This window comes from Anas platyrhynchos, chromosome Z, assembly GCF_047663525.1.
Source record: "Anas platyrhynchos isolate ZD024472 breed Pekin duck chromosome Z, IASCAAS_PekinDuck_T2T, whole genome shotgun sequence".
In the NCBI taxonomy this organism is placed as follows: domain Eukaryota; kingdom Metazoa; phylum Chordata; class Aves; order Anseriformes; family Anatidae; genus Anas; species Anas platyrhynchos.
The window spans coordinates 64,974,999-64,994,356 of record NC_092621.1 but is presented as its reverse complement, the minus strand read 5'-3'; the positions used below and the strand labels follow the sequence as shown (position 1 = coordinate 64,994,356).

Below are 19,358 nucleotides of genomic sequence, written 5' to 3'. Positions count from 1 at the left end.
AGGCAGAATCATGGAGCAGATCCTCCTGGAAACTGTGTTAAGGTACATGGAAGATCAGGAGGTGATGGGTGACAGCCAACATGGATACACTAAGGGCAGATCATGCCTGACAAATCTAGTGGCCTTCTGTAACAGGGTTATGGCATTGCTGCATAAAAGAGCAACTGACACCATCTACCTGGACTTGTGCAAAGCATTTGACCATATCCAGCACAACATTCTTCTCTCTAAAATAGAAAGAATAGAATTGCCTTTTGAACACTTGCACACATTCTAAAAATCCAAAGATTTTTAGCACGTTATGATAGTTAGCTGTTTCAACCCAATGATTTTAACCATAACCAGTTTACTCAACTCTGTTCTTACTGCATGTTTTACATTCAATCTTGGGGAAAACAAACAAACAAACAAAAAAAAAACAAACACTATCTTTCAAGGCTGAAGCTTGGGAATAAAGCAAAAATCAGCAGCCGAATGTAAACTTACATATTATAATCTGTTATCGAAGTCCTGGAACTATTCTACAATTTATAAATCTAAAATGCTTATGGGGTTCTGTCTGTGTGGAAACTGGAGTCCCAAAGTAGTCTGAACTCTAAATCAAGGGTAACCTGAACAAAGACACATGAACTGCTGTAATCTCTCTGCCATATGTGCTTTATAAAATTCCTCTATGGCACCAGTGTGGTAATATGAATCCAAACTATTGACCTACTGGATTTCAGCCGTTTCTCTAAAACAACAGATGCCCTCTACTTTTAACTGTGTCTTCACCATCAACAAGTTTAATATCACACAGAGGTGTATAGATGAAACTGCTCAGAATACTTTTAAAGATTGCAATGAAAGACAATCACTATAAATATTTTTATACATCCCCATCACCAGGTACTGTGCACTGCTGTTTTTCTGGAATCCTGCCCAGATTTCTAACCTAATCCTGGTGCCTGACAGCATACACCAAATTTATGTATACATCCAAGATGTATGTAATACACAGAACATGCACACTAAACAAAGCATTTCTTACACATGGCAGTGGGATAGCGTGACCCTTACAAGTCTGAATAGTGTCATGATTTTTTTTCTTGTAAACTAGTGGCCTTTGTGCTTTGAATCCTTGCAATTGGTTTTTGGATTAAGGTTAATCTAACAGAGCAATACTTTGTCCACAGGTAAATAGGTTTTAGACAAATGAAAATAGCAGTGGCTTTAAAAGTGCCTTTTCTGTCATGGATGTAATGTGAGGACAACTAATTCAAGGTGATAATGTTAATGGAGGTTGATAAAGTGTTTGAGCAGACATTTGTATGGATTTATCAAGTGAAGCATGCATCTGAAATGCATTAGAAAATGATCATCTCACACTGATTAAGGATGTAAAATTTCTTTCCATTGAGACATGTTTTACACCTGGGAGGCTGCACTGAGTCTTGCAAATAGCTTAAGTATTTCACAGGCAAATTATGTGTTTCTCACTTCTGCATGTTCTGTCACTAACTGAACAGAGATGCCAGAAATCTCAGCTCTTGAAAAGAGAAGAAAAGAAAAGAAAAGAAAGGAGAAAAGAAAAGAAAAGAAAAGAAAAGAAAAGAAAAGAAAAGAAAAGAAAAGAAAAGAAAAGAAAAGAAAAGAAAAGAAAAGAAAAGAAAAGAAAAGAAAAGAAAAGAAAAGAAAAGAAAAGAAAAGAAAAGAAAAGAAAAGAAAAGAAAAGAAAAGAAAAGAAAAGAAAAGAAAAGAAAAGAAAAGAAAAGAAAAGAAAAGAAAACTTTCATTGTTTTTCTGTCCAAAACAGCCTTTATATTATGAACCAGCCTTTTTGCAAGTGCTCTAATACATTTTGAGATGTTTCTCTTGTATTCCCTTAGCAAGCTATGACACAGCTAGATAGACATGAGGAAACTTCAGCCTTGTGAACACTTGCCCACGAGAGACATGTAATCCCTGGCAGCAGTGCTTAATCACATTCCTCAGTCAGGTGTCAAACAGAGCAAAGGCACAAACACACAAGCAAGTTTTGTTTAGAGGACCTCAAAAAACCAGCCAAGTGGCAAATTTGGACATCTGTGCTAGACTGTGGCTGTCCTGTTTTTCCAGTCTAATCTGTCAAGATAACCATTTCCCCATTCTCTTAAACAAACACAGACTTCCTTGTTTAAACACTGCAACAGTTCTAACAGAGCACAGGTTTTAATCATTCTCTGCTAAGTACACTAGCAAGAGACTGCAAAAAGAAACAAAACATCTTAAATGTGAGCTGTTGATTTTGCTCTGTGCGGAAGAATAGAGCATGCAACCCTCAAATTTCAGATGGACTGTAAACAGTGTGCTGTAAGAAAAAGCTGCAGCTTAAAAAGATACAAGCTCTTTTTTTGGCCTTTCAGTTTAAAGGAGCAGCTGAATTCAATTCTACTCTGACAGAATAATTAGAATGGGGGGAGGGGAGGGTTCATTTTTCTTTTCCTATAGGGTACATGTTCCTACAGATTTTCTCTTCTACTCAGATTATATTAATGTAGCATTAGTGAAAGGTTTTCCATGAGTAATATAATCATAAAATATGATAAATGTTGAACTATAATCATTCATATTTAGTCACTGCTTTTAATGCCAAAATCTAGGAAGAAATAAGGTGTCATTCACAGGAAATATAGATACACAAATGAATCCAATTAAAATCAGTCCTTTTTTTTTTTTTTTTAATAAATATATATTCAATATTGACTTATCTTTTTTATTCTCTTCAGGCTTTTTCCCTCCCTGTTCTTTTCTATTAGTTCTGGTTTATTTTATTCACTTCTGTATTATTTATTTATTTTTTTTTAATTTTATTTTTTTTGTTCTGCACATTGTTCTCTTGCCCTTCTCTTCTGTAACTACTTGTTCTTTTTCTCTTTGAAAGGAGCATTTCTCTTCTCATTCATTCTTCATTGCTTTTATGCCCAGCACCCATTACTGACCCCCCCACACGCTTCTCTCTCCTTTTCCTATGATCTTACGCTTCTTTTCTTTTCTTTTGTCTGTTTCTTTTCATTGCATTCTATTGTCTCTTTCTTACTGTCCCCTATCACGTTCATCCTTATCCTTTATCCCCAAGGTCTACTTTTTCTTGCCATTGAATCTCTCCTTTTAACTCTTTCTCAGTACGGGATTTCCCCACATCCTATTTCCAACATATGGTGCTTCTAACCTCTCATTCCTTATGAGGTCTCTCTTCCTGTCGTGCTGCAAAGGAAATATTTCTACTGACAGAAATACTACTCTCCCATCTTTCTTTTTCACTTTTTGTTCTATTTACACTACAGCAACAGCTGAGTCATATCACATGCTTGGAAATCAGTCTGCACAGGGTTTGGATCTTGTGATTTCCCACACAAATAATTCTGATAATTTTCCACCTGTGAGTCACCTGGGTGTACTCTGGGTGTGGGTTCTGGTTTGCGAGACTCCTTTTCCCTCGACAGAAGAAGGGTCTCAGCCAGGTCCATGCAGCAGCCCCCCATCACAAATTTTCCCATATAGCTCATACAGACTTCCAAGCGCTCCTCTTCTGTGGCTCTCTGGTTGAAAATATTTAAAAAAAAAAAAAAAAAAAAGTCTGCAGAGGGATTTTTAAAATACTTTATTCTTGGATAATACAGAAACCCACCAATCCATGTACAAACATGAACCCTGCATATATCTCTTGGCCAGAGTTAGTTCTTCCCTCTTCAGTTGTTCTTCAGGTTCAATTTATGACTGAGGCAGCTGCACACCTTTCCTCTTCTTTGTTACTCTCCTGTTTTACAAGGATGGTTCTTCAGTGGGGTAGGGAGAGAGGTCAGATAGGTCTGAGAAGATATCTATCTTCAAGTAAGACCTGTTCACCCTTGTCAGGTTACTCACCACTTTTAATATCCTAGCCAGATGCCCAGCTCTGACTTCCATTATCTTAGTCTGTTGACAAAATATGTCATTTCTCCTGTATATTCAGGATAAAAATAATTAAGCAACTCGTTTTACAGCACAAAATGGGATGAAACAATCCAGAAGTAAAGTGTCATGTGCAGTGAATCTGAAATACCGTGTATTTTGACAAAATGAGATGCAGGTAAATTCACAAAAATGTTGTGATTTCTTGCACAGTAATGTATAGAAAATGCTTCATCACTAGTGTATGGACACTGGAAAAAGAAAGGCACATACCTGGAAAATGTTTCTCCTACCCAAAAGGTGCAGTGTGCTGCTCAGATCAGTACTTCAGATTGAACAAAATAATAATCCTTAGGTACTCCAGTGGTATAGCTACCATTCTTGCTCATTGCTAAATAATGCCAATACCCAAACAAACACTAAGGAAAAAAAAAAAAATAGTAGCAAAGGATCATAAGTAGCCCAGATGTGGAAAGAACCAGAAGCTATTCATCACAGTCTTAGCAGGCATAAAGTCTTAAAGACTTGGACACTGGAAATGAAAAGAAATTGTAGTTATATCCCCATGAGACAGGAGTGAAAAAGAGATCACTGAACTAACTGGAAAAAGGACCTAAAGAAACAGCAGGCCCTGGTTCGGGTCTTTGTCCAAGGTCTGACTGTTTCAAGGTAAGTTTCCCTCACATGGGAAATCCAGACTTGTTTGCTACAGGGGGTCCCTTTTAGGGACCAAGTGTGGAACAGCTGGTTGTCCATAGTCTCAATTAAAAAACAGACATTTTAGAGCTTCTGCGAAGAATTTTAGCAGCACCTACATAGAAATTCTTTTTGTTGCTGAAGTGTGACCATCCTTAGAAAATCCTTGAATCCAGAACTTATTTAAAGACAGACTTTAAAAATTTCTAAAATTGCACTGTACTTCTCTGTGCTTGCAAAGATGTCTGCCTTTGAGTCTTCTATACATGCTATAATCTCAGCATTGTGCAAAATAAATTGCATCCTTCAAAATTATGAGGTCTGCTTTGGGAAACCTACTGTAGATTTCTCATGTCTACTGTGTTGAGGTCATCCATTGAAGCAACACGTCACGGGTGAGTTGTTTTCCACATAGTGTTAGAAATTCTGCTGAGGGCTTTTATGTTTATGCAATATTGTGGTGTCTTTCCTCAGTTCTGACAAGGAGACTAACAAAACCATGGAAGGATAATGAATTAGAGACACAACATCCAGATTTCCTTCCATATTTTCCTGCTAATCTTGCCCTGCAAAGTCGTTAGCTAAGCAAGTTCATAATCCATCAACACTTGCACATTCTGCAATTACTAATCACCTGGAGGAATTTATAGCTTGGGGAAAAGAGCATAGTTCTAAGAAGAATCCAAATATTAGTAACATCAGTGAGGACTGATGTTACAAAGCAGTTTCTCACAAAGGGAATGAATATTGTCCTGAAGGTTTAAATGTCAGAACATTATGTGGGGAAATGCAAATGGCCATATCACTCAGTGAAAAGATGAGGTTTTCATAAAACTAGATGCAAAGTGTGTGAAGCGAGGAATTTAGAGAAAGACAGAACAGACTGCAAGCAAGAATGAGAATAGAAATAAAAACTCCAGAGGCATCTGAATGGAACTGGCATCTACAAAGGAGAAATGTGAGAATGAAGAAATAGGACTCCAGAGCACCAGGGCTGTCAGACATGGTATGTGACGCTGACCATCCAGATTTCAAGCTGGTGTCCAGTCTAGGACAGAATTTGGCCTGATGTGGCCCAGGACTGGCTTGCATTCCTGCTAGGGCATGCTTCTGGCTCATGCTCACAGTGGTGACCAGGGCCTTTACACAGTCAGACTTCAGCCCATGCCTTTGCCTGAGATCACTGTGTCCCAGGTACAGGACTTAAAGCAAGCTTTGTTACACCTTGTGCCATTCTTTATGACCAAACCATCCAACCTGTCTACGTCCTGTACAGTGGCTCTTCCTCCCTCTGTACATAAAAGCTGCTACTACTTTGGTGTCATATTCAAATGTTACCCTTGGTAAATATGTGTTGGCTTTTCCCAGTTGCATTCTTGTCCTTTGGGTGCTTGAATGCAACTCACCACGAGATCTGTACCACAGTTTTTTCAGGGACTGCAACATCGTCTTCTCAGGCTTGAAACATCCTGGATCTGTATTTGCTCTGACCTGCCTCTGATTGCCTGGAACTGTTATCTTCAGTTTAACACCCTATGTATTGGAAGGACACAAATGGGGTACCTCTAAAGTTTGTGTGTATCACTTGAGAAGATGACATACAAAATGACATTCTAGAAGCAGGTGCTCCTGTGACTCATTTAGTCCCTAAAAAGCCCTTTAAGAGGTTCATTTGGGTCTTAGAGCATCCTGTATTATAGCTCAAGGCTGAGCTTACAGTATGGCTTTTGGAGGGGAAAGAGAAGAAGCTACCCAAGAAGCTGCGCAAAATGTCTTCAGTACATAGGCCAGGTCAAGCACTAATTGTACCTCTCCCTTTTTTGTCATGACCCAGTATGTGTCCAGCACTGTGTTGCCCACCCACACAGGCATACATTATCTGAGCGTCCTCTGGTGAGGCCCTTAGTACTTATAACATTGGTACCTTCACACGCATGCCCTGTTAGGACAACATACGCATATACTTTGTGGGTTTTGTCTGTGTATACATCAGGCTGTGAGTGAGCACTCTGACTCACAGAGCACTCTGTAAGGCTGTGAGTGGCTAGGATGTTCTGACTTGCACCTTGTCGTGGCTGTTTCTCTCTGTTGAGAGAAAGAAGGTAGAATGAATATTTGTTTGATAAACTCAACAGAAGAGGTACCTGAAGGCATGTCTTATAAGGCAACACAAAAGGGATCATACAAAATACTAAAACCTACTTTGAATATTTTCTAACAGAAGAAATAGGTTTTGCAGCATAATACAATAGTAAGGGAATAAAGTTATCACTCATATATTTCTACCATTGTATATCTCTGCCTTTACTTTCAGGCAACGTAATTTGAACTGTTATACTGTACAGATACCATGTAAAGTCACAGAAAGGCTGCGTTCTTTTTCAAAAGGTGAATTTTAGCACTTCAACAGTAAGTCAGATTCAAGAGCCATGTTGGCACAATCAATATAGTTTTGTGAATATTTAGCTTATTATCAGCATGAATAATTAATTCAATCGAGGTAGACTCCTTTAAAAAACAATTTACTAAGCTGTCAACCAATACGGCAACAAAACACTAGGAAAAGCTTGCTAGGAAATACTTGCTAAGAGGTACAACTTTAAAAAAGAATTAATTATTAGATTAAAAATATGATAAAAATACTTTTCTTCTGAACAGTGTGGTTCAATTGCCGCATTGTCTTCACAAAAATTCACAACTGTGAAAGATGTGTGGAAAACAAATGATTTTGTTATATATATATATATATATATATGTATATATATATATACCTGTGTGTGTGTGTGTATATATATATATATATATATATACATATATATAATTTATATTTTATATTTATATAAAATTTATATTTAAATTTATATTATATATATATATATTAAATGTAACTCCCTACAAGAGATATTTCACACCTAAAATAAATGTTAAATGAATGTATTGCTTACTTCAGAATGATTTAAATATTCCTCAATAATTAATGTGCTGCTGTGCTAATGTGGCATTATAGAGAAGAACTAATTCAAAGGCAATTAGTAGTATCAGATGAAAGTTTTGCTTTGGGGACTTTTATTATTTAGGAGCTATTTTTTATCATTAATTTAAACTCAGTGGCTTACATTTGAGGCCGTGTGGCTGTGGCTGCCTGCTACATGCATGCATGCTCTCCAGCCCGCCAGCCCGTACAGCCCAGAGACAGGGACCCCAGAGCAGCTTTCTGCATTCAGGCTATCGCATGGGTGTGCAAACATTTTTAACCCTGCCACCTCCTTGCTATTGTAGCTAAGATATAAAGGAAGAATGCAGCGTCCTGGCTTTGTCTTGCACTTCAGTCCTATGGAGAGGCAAAGGTTAAGAATGAGGAAAATTAGGCAGACAGCCCTGTGTGGCCCAGAGAAAGACATGCTCTTCTGTGGGGGCCAGGTCCCTTTACATAAATGGGAGAAGGCTCTATGAATGAGATCATTTTGACTTCCTCTGCTCACATGCTAATGCGGGCTTTCTTTCCTTTGGCTGAAGCAGGTCAGCCATGCAGCACGGTTCAGCGCCGCATTGTGAAACGTTTCCGAGCCCCTGGTGCCCGCGCTGTGACTCAGGCCTGACGAACGTGACGTGAGAGGGCTTCTCCCAGCAGCCCAGCATCCACGGAGCCCACCTTGGTTTTCCCACTGAGATGTCTGCAGACCAGAGACCAGCAGGATCAGGAGGAACCATGGGTAGAGGGTTTGATTGCAGGCCACTTCTCAAGGGCTTATTAAAATGAGGTTTGTGTGTGCCCTGCCCTCACTGAGAGCAAATTAAATTTTAACAGGGTGCAGCTATAGCGTTTAGGAGTGCCAGCCATCACAGACAAGTGACAGAAAAATCAGACAGACACTCTTTTTCCTGGTGTTTACTTGGTGGCTTTTTTTAATCCTTAGATGACTTTGCCCTCAAATTCCTGTACAGTTTGCTCACTGAGTTATGTTCACTCCAAAGATGGGCATCCAGTTTCCTCTGCTTCCACAGCAATCATCAATTCAAGCTAAAATGAAAGGGTCAAATTCAGAGGCAAGCAGACAGTGGTGTAAATTTCTTGTTAGTGAATCAGTCCAAATTTGTGAAATTCTTTGTTATTGCACCAAAGTCATCCCTGCTTTAAGTGAAAACAAAGTCCATTAATTTCTTCGGGAATGGCATGTTTTTTACCCTCTGCTTGATTCATTGGGTCAGATTACCTCTATACCCTTGACATGACTGTGAATTTGGATTAATTATTAATTATTAATTGTTGTTAATTATTAATTACTTATTTGAACATAAATCTGTATAATTCGCTGCTGAGAGGGGAATGGGGCTGATGTGGGAAAAAGAAAGCAAAAGACGAGTTTACATCTATGTATGTGTGCATATATACATACATACAGATATGTATGTATATATTTATATATATGAAATTTTTAAAAGTATACTTAAAAACAGAATATATCACACAATAAAAATAAGAGAAACAGAAAGGCAAATATATGTCCTTTACTGTGGAATTACTTCTAACCATAAGCTTTTTTAATGAGCCTTCGTTCATGGAAACTTTGCATCAGCTGCAATTTTCTCCTCTTTTTCAAAAGACATCTTTAGAGACGCTTTATCATATTACAAAACCACTATAAGAGTCCTAAATCCTTATGAAATGGATGCATTAGTCAGGGTAGGTCACTTTTAGCAGTAATGTTGTCAAGGACAGCCTCAGCTGCTCTTTTTTTATTATTTATTTTCACGCTGTCCAGATTTGCTTGATATTGTTTTGCATTTTTAGCCCTGTTATCTCTGAAAGCCAGAATGAAGCATTATACCACAGTCATGCTATTATCTCTGAAATATATGTGAACAAAGGCATATTCAGAAGTACATGCAGTTTGGAGGAAATACTATATTCAACACTGGAAATATTTAATGGATCAGATTCTGTTCAGTCCCTTTAGGCAGTACCGTCTCTTCCCCACACATGCATAAAATTAATATATTTTTAAAGGAGATTTGCAGGTATTTAGCTCTACGTGCTTGCCTGCACAAGAGCCTTATAGAAATCCTGTTATGCCTAGAATTAATTTGTGAACAAGCTGAAACAGGATGTTAGCACCTACAGCTGTAAAGACCACTGAACTATACGCCTCATACATGAGGAGTCACTCACATTTCCTGCAATAGAGACCAATATACATTTGAGTGGACTGCAGTCTCTGAACTAAACACTGGAGCCTGAGCTGCTGTTATGTATCTCTGCAAGAAAAGCTAGAGCCTGGTTTGCAGTCTGCCACAGTGCTTCCCATTCGACACTCACTAAACATATGTTTTTGAAATGGTGGAGAATTGTAATAAATTCCAGGGCTGTAGATGGGAGGACGCGCAGCCTGGATTCAAATTCTTGGCTCTGAACACTTTGGATTTCAGATTTGGATCATAATCTAAGCAGACAGTCAATGTCAGATTTGCTGTGGTCAGAGTCTCATGTGAGCTGCCAATTGTATTTCCTATCAAGAGACCAGGAATTTTATGAAAGCAGCTGTTCTGGAGAGATTTTTGCTATTCTCCAGGCTGATTAGAGCCAATTTGTCTTTATCTACTTCATACCATACTCAAACTTTGGGAAATGTACTTCATTATCCTCTTTGGAGTGACTGAGAGAGTAATCATCTGTGCTATCACCAGCAGACTGATAAGACTCAGCTCACCTTCCCACTTTGCTCACTGGTAGACTCGTATCTGTGAAATAGCAAAATGGTGGAGGAGATTTGCATGGTGTTGTGCCTCACATACCATCAGACAGAGGAACAGCCACTCAGTACCACGCCAAAGGCTCCCTCTGTAAGGGAAGGCTGTGCTACTGCTGTGGAGCCCTGTCTCTTCTGCCAGAAGCCACGAGGACATCAAGAGCCACGCACAGGCTTTGGAGGGTGTCAGACCTCAGGTATGCAAACCAGCAGTTAAAACCCCAGCTGGTCTTTGCAAAACTCATATTGTGCACGCTGATGGATCATAGTACTGAAATCACTTCAGTCCAAGCTGATGAATGCTGAATTGCTTCAATTTCTGCTGGCTTTTAATGGTGCCCTTGGGGGCCACTACTCTGTTTGGAATGAACTTCCTAGCACACACACTGTCTACCCAGCGTGTGCTGTAAATACAACATCAGTCAGACAGTTCTTAAGGAATTGTTAGCCACTGGCTGATTCTTTAGATCTAATCACCTACTCTTGAGAAACCTAATTAAAAAAACTTGTTAAAAATTTCTTCCAACGCCATGTGAATAGCATCTGTATCCTTGCCCTTGTATTCATTTGTAGTACAATGGCCCCAGATATTCATTTGTAAGGACAAGATTTGAAAAATGCTGCTGCTGCTGTTGAACCAATGTACAGCCTCTTTTTGGCTAAAAGGCACTGTCTTAGTTCAACTTTCAGAACAGAAGGCTGAAGGGAGACCTGACTGCTGTCTACAGCTACTTAGTGGGAGGATATAGGGAAAGCGGAGCCAGACCCTTCCCAAAGCTGGACAGGAGTGTGAAAAGAAACAACAAACACAAGCTGGAACATGGGAAACTTCAACTAGGTAAAATAAAAACAATTTTCACCATGAAGGCAGTGAGACAGTGGAAAAGAAGCCTGGAGAGGTGTGGGATTTTCACTCTTGAATATATTTAAAACTCAACTGGACGCAGCCCTGAGCAACCCCATCTGACCAGACCTGCATCAGGCTGGGTGTTCTGTGATTCTAAGAGCAAACCAAGGAGGTGGGTTTAATAAAATACAGCTGTGGGAACCTGTTTCTGATCTTTGTTGGGCTCCAAAGAGTGTCCTAAGACAGTTGTGCCTCATCTGTCTATACAAAATCACATGACATTTCATACTGCTAGATTAAAATGTCCAAATACCCATCATTTAGCAACTTTAATCTCTTCCCTGCTGTATGCAAACACAAAAGGCACTTCCACACTTGGAATTTCTGTCAGGGGAAGTCCTGCCTTACAAGCCTCTTAACACAGCCTTTTGGGGGATCAACAATCATATGGAAAAGGATGATTCAACCAGATCACCCAAGTGATATTGCCTAGTTGGTTTTCCAAGAGCTTCTTGACAGGGTTTTTCATGCTGCTGTAGTTAAACTCAGCAGGCAGCTAAGTGCCCCAGCAGCTCATTCTACCCACGTAGTATGGGGGAAAGAATCAGAAAGGTAAAAGCGCAAGAACTCATGGGTTGAGATAAAGACAGTTTACTAGGTAAAGCAAAAGGCGCGCACGCAAGAAAAGCAAAACAAGGAATTCATTCGCTGCTTCCCATTGGCAGGCAGGCATTCAGCCCCTCCCAGGAAAGCAGGGCTCAGCACGCGTAACGGTTCCTCAGGCAGACAAATGCCATCACTCTGAATGTTCCCCCTTTCCTCCTTCTTTACCCCAGCTTTTATTGCTGAGCATGACGGTATATGGTATGGAATATCCCCTTGGTGAGCCTGTGCCAGCAGTCCTGGCTGTGTCCCCTCCCAGCTCCTGGTGCACCCTCAGCCTCCTTGCTGGCAGGACAGCACCAGGAGCTGAAACGTCCTTGGCTCTGTGTAAGTGCTGCACTGCAACAACTAAAAACTTCAGTGTGTTATCACCATTATTTTCATCATAAATCCAACACACCGCATTGTGTGAGCCTCTACAAATAAAATTAACCAGCCAAAACCATGACAATGTCCACCCCTTGTTCCATACCATTTATGTCATGCTCAGGTCCCATACTTTCCAATACATACTCATTAATCACCACCCTTGAATAAACAGATATTATTTTCTTAGTCTATGGACCACCCATATGAAATGTCCATAAAATGTCCATTAAAAGTCCACTGATTTCTTTTAGTCCACGACTTAGCTTCTATCTGTTACGGTGGTCGCTCAGGACAGGAGACGTGGTGTGTTGCGTGGAGTTATTGGATGCCAAAGTCAGCTCAGGTCGGGTCACTGGTGTACTTGCACTGCTTCTTGTGAGGCTCATCCTCTCTTGATTCGAGTGTTTCCTGCTACAGGAATCCTGTGATCAAGGTTTACAACAGTTTGAAGGCATATCCATCACAATCTCCACCCCTTGTCCTTTTGGACCAGGCCGTAGGGTTTAGCATGGCAGTGAACTCATCCCCTTGCCCCTGCTCCAGCCTGGGCTTCTCCACTGGCCACTGTCCCTTAGAGGTGTACCTGCTCTGGAATGGCCTCATTCAGGAGCCACAGTCCCTTCCAAAGTCTACCTACTGTGTTGTGGACTTACCCATGGCCACTAATGCCTTGGGGTCTACCTGCTCTGGTAGTAATGGGCCACACTCACTTTGAAGTGTTCCTGCTCTGGCACAGCCCTTTTCACTGGTCTAAGACACCTGTTCTGTCATGGTCTTATCCACAGCCACAGACTTCTCAGGGTGTTCTGGCATGTCCTTATCCATGGACCCTGCAAGGTGTACCTGCTACACAGCATGGACTTCTCCATGGCTGCAGACACTTTGGGGTGTATGTGCTCCCATGTGGACTCACCCACAGGTCACAGTCTCTCTGACGTGAATTCAGTCTGGAGCTCCAGCCTGCCTAGTACAGCAGCAATGAGAACGAAAACAAGAACAGCAGCAATGATCTGGCCATCCAACAGCCCTGGAGAATGGTCACGGCTGATATCAAAATGTTCCCAGGCACAGCAAAGCAAGATACTAAGGAGTAGAGCAAATGGCAGAAGCAGAAGCAGCCACTGACAAGCACTGGACTCTAACATAAAGTAAGGCAAGCAAGCCCCACGGCAAGCATGGGAGCCAGCCAATTAGCAGCTAAACAGCTATAATATTTTCACACTCCAATCAAATTTGTCATCATCTCCAACCTTTCATGGCATATGTTGGGCTCCAGAAAGGACTGCTGTAGTTTAACCTAGCGGGCAGCTCAGCACCACCCAGCTGCTCACCCACTCTCCCCAGGTAGATGGGGGAGAGAATCAGGAAGGTAAAACTGAGAGAACTCATGGGTTGAGACAGAGACAGCTCACTTGGGAAAGCAAAAGCTGTGCACACAAGGAAAGCAAAATGAGGAATTCATTCACTGCTTGCCATCAGCAGGCAGGCGTTCAGCCACTCCCAGGAGAACAGGGCTCAGCATGCACAGCGGTTCCTTGGGCAGGCAAACACCATCACTCCGAACATCCCCCCTCCCTCCTTCTTTACCCCAGGTTGACCATGACACCACACAGTATGGTACATCCCTCTGGCCAGCGTGGGCCAGCTGTCCTGGCCGTGTACCCTCCTGGTGCACCCCCAGCCTCCTCGCTGGCAGATCAGCACCAGGAGCTGAAACGTCCTTGGCTCTGTGTGAGCACTGCTCTGCAACAAGTGACACATCCATGTGCTGTCACTGCTATTTTCATCACAAATCCAAAACACAGCATTGTGTGAGCCTCTACGAAGAAAATCAACTCTGTCCCAGACAAAACCATGACACATGATGGCTTTTAAAGAAACTCACCAGCGTAGAAGTGCACAGAAGGAAAAACTGGCTAAAACCCAGGAAGCTAAAGGTACGAATAAAAGGGGAGTTCTCACAACGGGAAGATGGATATGTGTCTCCACAGCTTAACAATTATATTAGAAATTAAAAAGGTTCAGGGAAGGATGGCAAGAATGATTAATAGTCTCCATATAGCAGGGAAAAAAAAAAAGGAGAAGAAAAAATGGAAAAAAAAAAAAAAAAGATTAGTCTGGAAATCTTCAGTGAGGGGAAAAAAAGATCACTTAAGGGAGAATATATTAAAGTCTATAAAATCACAGGAGGTGTAGGAGGAAGATGATTAGAACTGAAATTGGTTTTGTTACTTCCAGTACAGGAATCCAGGTCTACCAAATAAAGATAACAGGCATTGCAGTCAGAGCGCACAGAATGTCTTCATGCAATGGCCAGCACACATGGTAAAATCCTTGGCAAGGGACACTGTGAACACAAGAAGTTTCTATTGCATTCAAGAGGGGAGGGAAGAAGCAGCTTAAAAATGTTTGTACGTTATTACATAGAAAAAATACAAGGGGGTCGGAAAATACCCTGGAAGAAAACTGCCAGAAAGCAGGAGAGTGTTGGCATGGTTGAGTATCCTCTTCGTGCTCTTTCCCATGCATCTGTTTGTGGCCACCAGTGATGACCAAGCTAGCCAGATGTTTGGCCCCGTGTTCCTTGACCTCCTCGCTGACCTTCCTTCACCCCGGGTACTGCAAAGAGCACCGAGCAAGCAGGTTCCCTGGCCACAGGGCCACCCCGCATTGCTCAGCATGGACGTGTGCCTGGGGACGTTGTCCTTCTGCCTCCAGCGCCTTCGTGTCCTGGGGTGGCCTCCTGGCTGTCCTCCTGCGCAGCATGCACCTGAAGGCTGCTGCAACTCTCAGCTTTGCATTTCAGCCCTGGAGCTATACCTTGTCAGACCTGACATGCAGGGAGAGGGGAAGTGAGGCAACTGTGTTGCCTGGACCTTTCTGCTGCGGAAGCAGCTGGAGTTTCAAGAGCATTCACGTGCCTAGAAAGCTCTTCAAGGGAATCTCAAAATGTGCTTTGCTAGATAGTTGCCAGATGCCTAATTCCCCTTGATTTCACTGTGATAGCACTTGTGGAAATATGTATCTACCTATCTACATCTTTAGGTGCTTAAATCTCTCCAGTGTGCTGACCCCATGCCCTCCAGAACTTAAAAATAACTTTGCCTAATTGGACCCCTACTTGACCCCATGTGGCTTGAGGCCCGCTCTGCCTGCATGGGATGACAGGGCAAATGAAAATGTATTAATCTGAAGTGAAAAGCACTTATTGCAGATGGAGTGGGGTCCCTTGAGGAACGTTTCTTATCCCAAAGTTATGGACAGGCAGAGCAATTTTAATATTAATACTACATTTTAAATAATAGAGAAGCTGTGAGATGTTCAATTCATGGCCTAACAAACTATGAATCACGCTTTTGTATGCCAGATTAAAGGACTGCAATCCATAACTTTTCAAGGTTCTCTAGTACAACAGCGCTATCGTATTAAGCAGGAAGCTGCTATCCATTTGCTTTTTGTCCTCAACACAACCAAAAAGAAAGAAAGGAAGAAGGAAAATGACTGGGACAGAGCTCCATTTTTAAGCAGGATTGAGTGGACCATGCTGGAATATTTGGAGGGCAGGGTAACATACTTTCAGTGGGAATACTAAATCCTGACACAGAACAAAAGAGCTCAGAAATAGAAAACACAGAGCGGGAGACACAAAGTCCACCACATGTGCACGCGCCAAAGGTGACCAGGTCACTGGGAGACACACATGTAAGTGTGCTTGTTCAAGGGTTCTGCTGTGTTCTTCTCGCAGGAAGCAGTTTTGTTACCAGACCTGGCCATTCCCATGCTCAGCACATTCACGATTCATTCCTCTGCCTTTGCGTTTTTTTGCTTTGTTTCATTTGTCGCAACGTCAGCTGCTGTTAGCACATTCTCTGGCTCCTGATCTGCTGGAGATGTCTTCTAGTCCAATGCACCTGCCCTTGGCAGCTCTGAGCTACAGGTTACAGCTCTGGAGGAGAGGGAGGCATGGGGGAAAGCCTCCTCCTGCCTGGCCAGCCGACTGCTCAGCGTGCAGCACCAGGTGCAAACCATGTGTCTTCAGCAACGCAGGCGTTTGGTTAGCTGTCTGGATGAGCCTACGCCAAACATTTGGATTCAGAAAGTTTGTTTTCAGCCTTTGTGGCTGCAGCCCTGCTCCTGTCCAGTGCTCCTCCCCACACTATTTATTCAGCTAAAACACATAAAACTCTTGTCAGTGCAGCAAGGGTGGGATTAGTTCCTTTCTTCCCTCTTCCAAGAGAAGCATTGTTTTACAAGAAGAAACAGCTTGTGTCCAAAAGTAAATAGGTTAGCAAAATTGCCGGTGTCAACATGAGAATCCTCCCTTCCTGTGCAAAACAGCTCATTCATTTGGGTGGTTAAGAAAGAAATTAGGTGCCTGATTTTAGATGCCCATGTCTGGAATTATTGGCCTAAAGTCTCAAACTAACCCTTCTTGTGCTCTAATTCAATTCATATCAACCTTTTTTTGCACAGCAGACTGGTGAATCCTTGAATCCTTACAACGGATGTTTGTTGTAAACAACAACAACAAAAAAATCACTACTGCAACTTCAATTACAGTTAGCTAAGCTCAGCAGTGTGCTGCAGGTATCTTTGCTTGATATTTCCTAACTAAATGGACACGCACATGAAAGGGAAATAAAGATCCTCACAAGCCGCGCCAACCTCATTTGAACATTAGATTATTCACTTTCCCAACTAATCAATAATTGTTATAATTAAAATTGATAGCTGCAAATAACATGACAGAGTGCTGCTGCCAGAATACTGATTGTGTATTTGGCTTGGAAAGATAGGCAGTAGCGTGGAACACTTATTTTCCAATTTGCTTTTAGCTGTGTGCAAATTGCTTTAGCTGTATCCAGCTGATTTAGACCTTGCCTGGAGGTACACTAGATTAATTGGGAGCCACACATTCATTGCTTACAGAATGGACTCTGTAATTGGTGAAATTTGTTAGTGCCAGTTATAAAATAACTATATAGTTCTGCTTTTTAGTTGTCCTTTCATTACTCTTTCAGGAAGGGGGAAAAACAATTAGAACCTTTCAGACAATCAAGATTGCTTTTAAGTCTTTATGTAAAACTGCCAGTGTGACCACAGTCAATATTTTATGCAAGCAAACATTAGTGTGAATATGGTATTGATTTTTTTTTTTCAGAACTGAAAAGCTCTTCAGCACACACAAAGAGAGATTTTTTTGTCCTTGTTGTGACTGAACTTTAGATAATGAAACCATTATGTTGTTACTACCCAGAGCTTTCAAAAATAACTTTTTTTTTTTTTAATTTTAACTAGCTTGTTATTAAACAGTAGAAAAATTCATTGTTATTTGTTGACACCCAAAAGCATTAAAAAAAGACTGTGGCCACAGCTTTCCTTAATCCATACTCCTCTGTTGCTTGTGTGTATGTAATTGGTACATGTAAAACCTACAGCGAAATATATAAATAACTCTACAATGGATTAATTCAGAATTATTCATTCTTGCAATTACTGATGAATCTAGGAGTCAAGAGCCATGACCTACACTTATTTCAGTTTCCCGTGTTATTCATGGCTTTAGCCTTAAAAGGAACAAGCAGTAAACCAGCTACTTCTCCTTACAACAGCTGCAATCTCTGGAGATGTCCTGCATCCTGCCTGTGGTGCAGAGCACGATGCAGTTTCACACAGACAGGGCTCAGGTGAGGCCCCAAACACACCCCTTTGTTGTGAGGGGAAAAGATGTGGCTAGCCCACTGCCACCTTTAGGACTAGGTTTTGATTGCTCAGGACACACAACCAGGCTGCAAAGACGAGAGCCTTGCACAACTCTCATTTACAGTTCCTGTGGTCACACCTTTCCCTTGCACACGTCAATCGAGCCTGTTGTAGTTAAGCTCCAGATGCATGCTCCAAAAACACTCCATAGCTTCACAAGTACTGGCAAGCAGGCAAAGGAGAGGCAGCCTATTAGTGGCCTCAATTAGGAAAAAAAAAATTACAAAGTTCACACCTTATTGAACATCTGAGAGTCCAAACAGGCAAGAAAGCCATTGAAATCTTGTCTTTACTAGCTGCAATTCTCATAGAACTACTCGTTCTTTTTCAAGTCTCTCTTTCTTGGTGATTAGTTAGCAATTTACTTTTGATGGTGTTAGAAGATAGGGGTAATTCAGCTGTTGATTCAAGTACAGCATCTGACCTTGATGCTATATTAGGGACTAAATACACCAGCTGAGCTACGGGCAAACGCGTAGTTTAAAAATGGGGTTGGGGTGTGTGAAAGGGGTGAAGAGGTCCCTCACTGCCATAAATGCCCTGATAGACCTTCTCCTGAAACCAGTGTCGTGTTTGCTTTACAGATGTCACATACAGCGATTTTCAATGCTCATCCACACACTAGTCAAAAGAGCTTTAATACAAGTTACAGGGGTAACTGCATTGATAGCTAACTCTTTGAAACCAATGACCTGGGCTGAAATTTCTTTTCCTTTGTATCTGGTACCAGATGCTGCCAAGAATCTGGATGGCCTGTGAATGCATTTTGTCTTTTTAAAGAAATAGGGGGAAAAATGTGGAAGTTGAACACCTTGAAACTTTTTTCTCCTTTTCACATGAACAAGATCTCAAAACAAAACAAAACGTTACTAAATATACATGGCACTTAATCACAATATCACAAGAAGTGTTGAGGTTGGCAGGGACCTCTGGAGGCATCTGGTCCAACTCCCCAGCTCAGGCAGGGACACCTAGAACTGCTTGCCCAGGACTACAGCCAGCAGCTTTAGAGTATCTCCAAGGGGGGAGTCTCCACAGCCTCCCTAGGCAACCTGTACTCAGTCACGCATACACCAAAGGAGTGTTTCCTCCTGTGCTTCAGTTTGTGCCCATTGCCCCCTGTCTTGCTACTGGGCACCACTAAAAAGAGCCTGGCTTTGTCAAATGTTATGATAAATAATACGAAAGTCTAATACTAATTTTGAAGATTCAGCTGAGGCCTCCTTTAATGCTGCATGCTGAAGTCCTAATTGTCCAAAAACGTAGCAGCCAAAACAAAAGCGTCTAGTAAGATCAAAACTATCATGTCTCATTATGGAAATACACTTCTTAGAGAGAAAAATACTCTGGATGGATTCTCA

General features: G+C 41.4%; 1 protein-coding gene across 12 annotated transcripts in view; it reads right to left on the bottom strand.

The window, feature by feature from the left end:
• Positions 1 to 19,358, bottom strand: part of ZNF608 (zinc finger protein 608) — a 149,687-nt gene that overhangs the window by 40,138 nt on the left and 90,191 nt on the right. Inside the window, exon 11 of one of the 12 annotated variants that reach the window (XR_011805681.1) lies at positions 3,410 to 3,560. The exons of 9 other annotated variants lie outside the window; for them this stretch is intronic. The gene's annotated coding sequence lies outside the window, so the exon portion shown is untranslated. Of the gene's footprint in view, positions 1 to 3,409; positions 3,561 to 11,830; positions 16,308 to 19,358 lie in introns of those variants that run through there. 2 more of the 12 variants (XR_011805678.1, XR_011805679.1) reach the window with 2 other exon arrangements.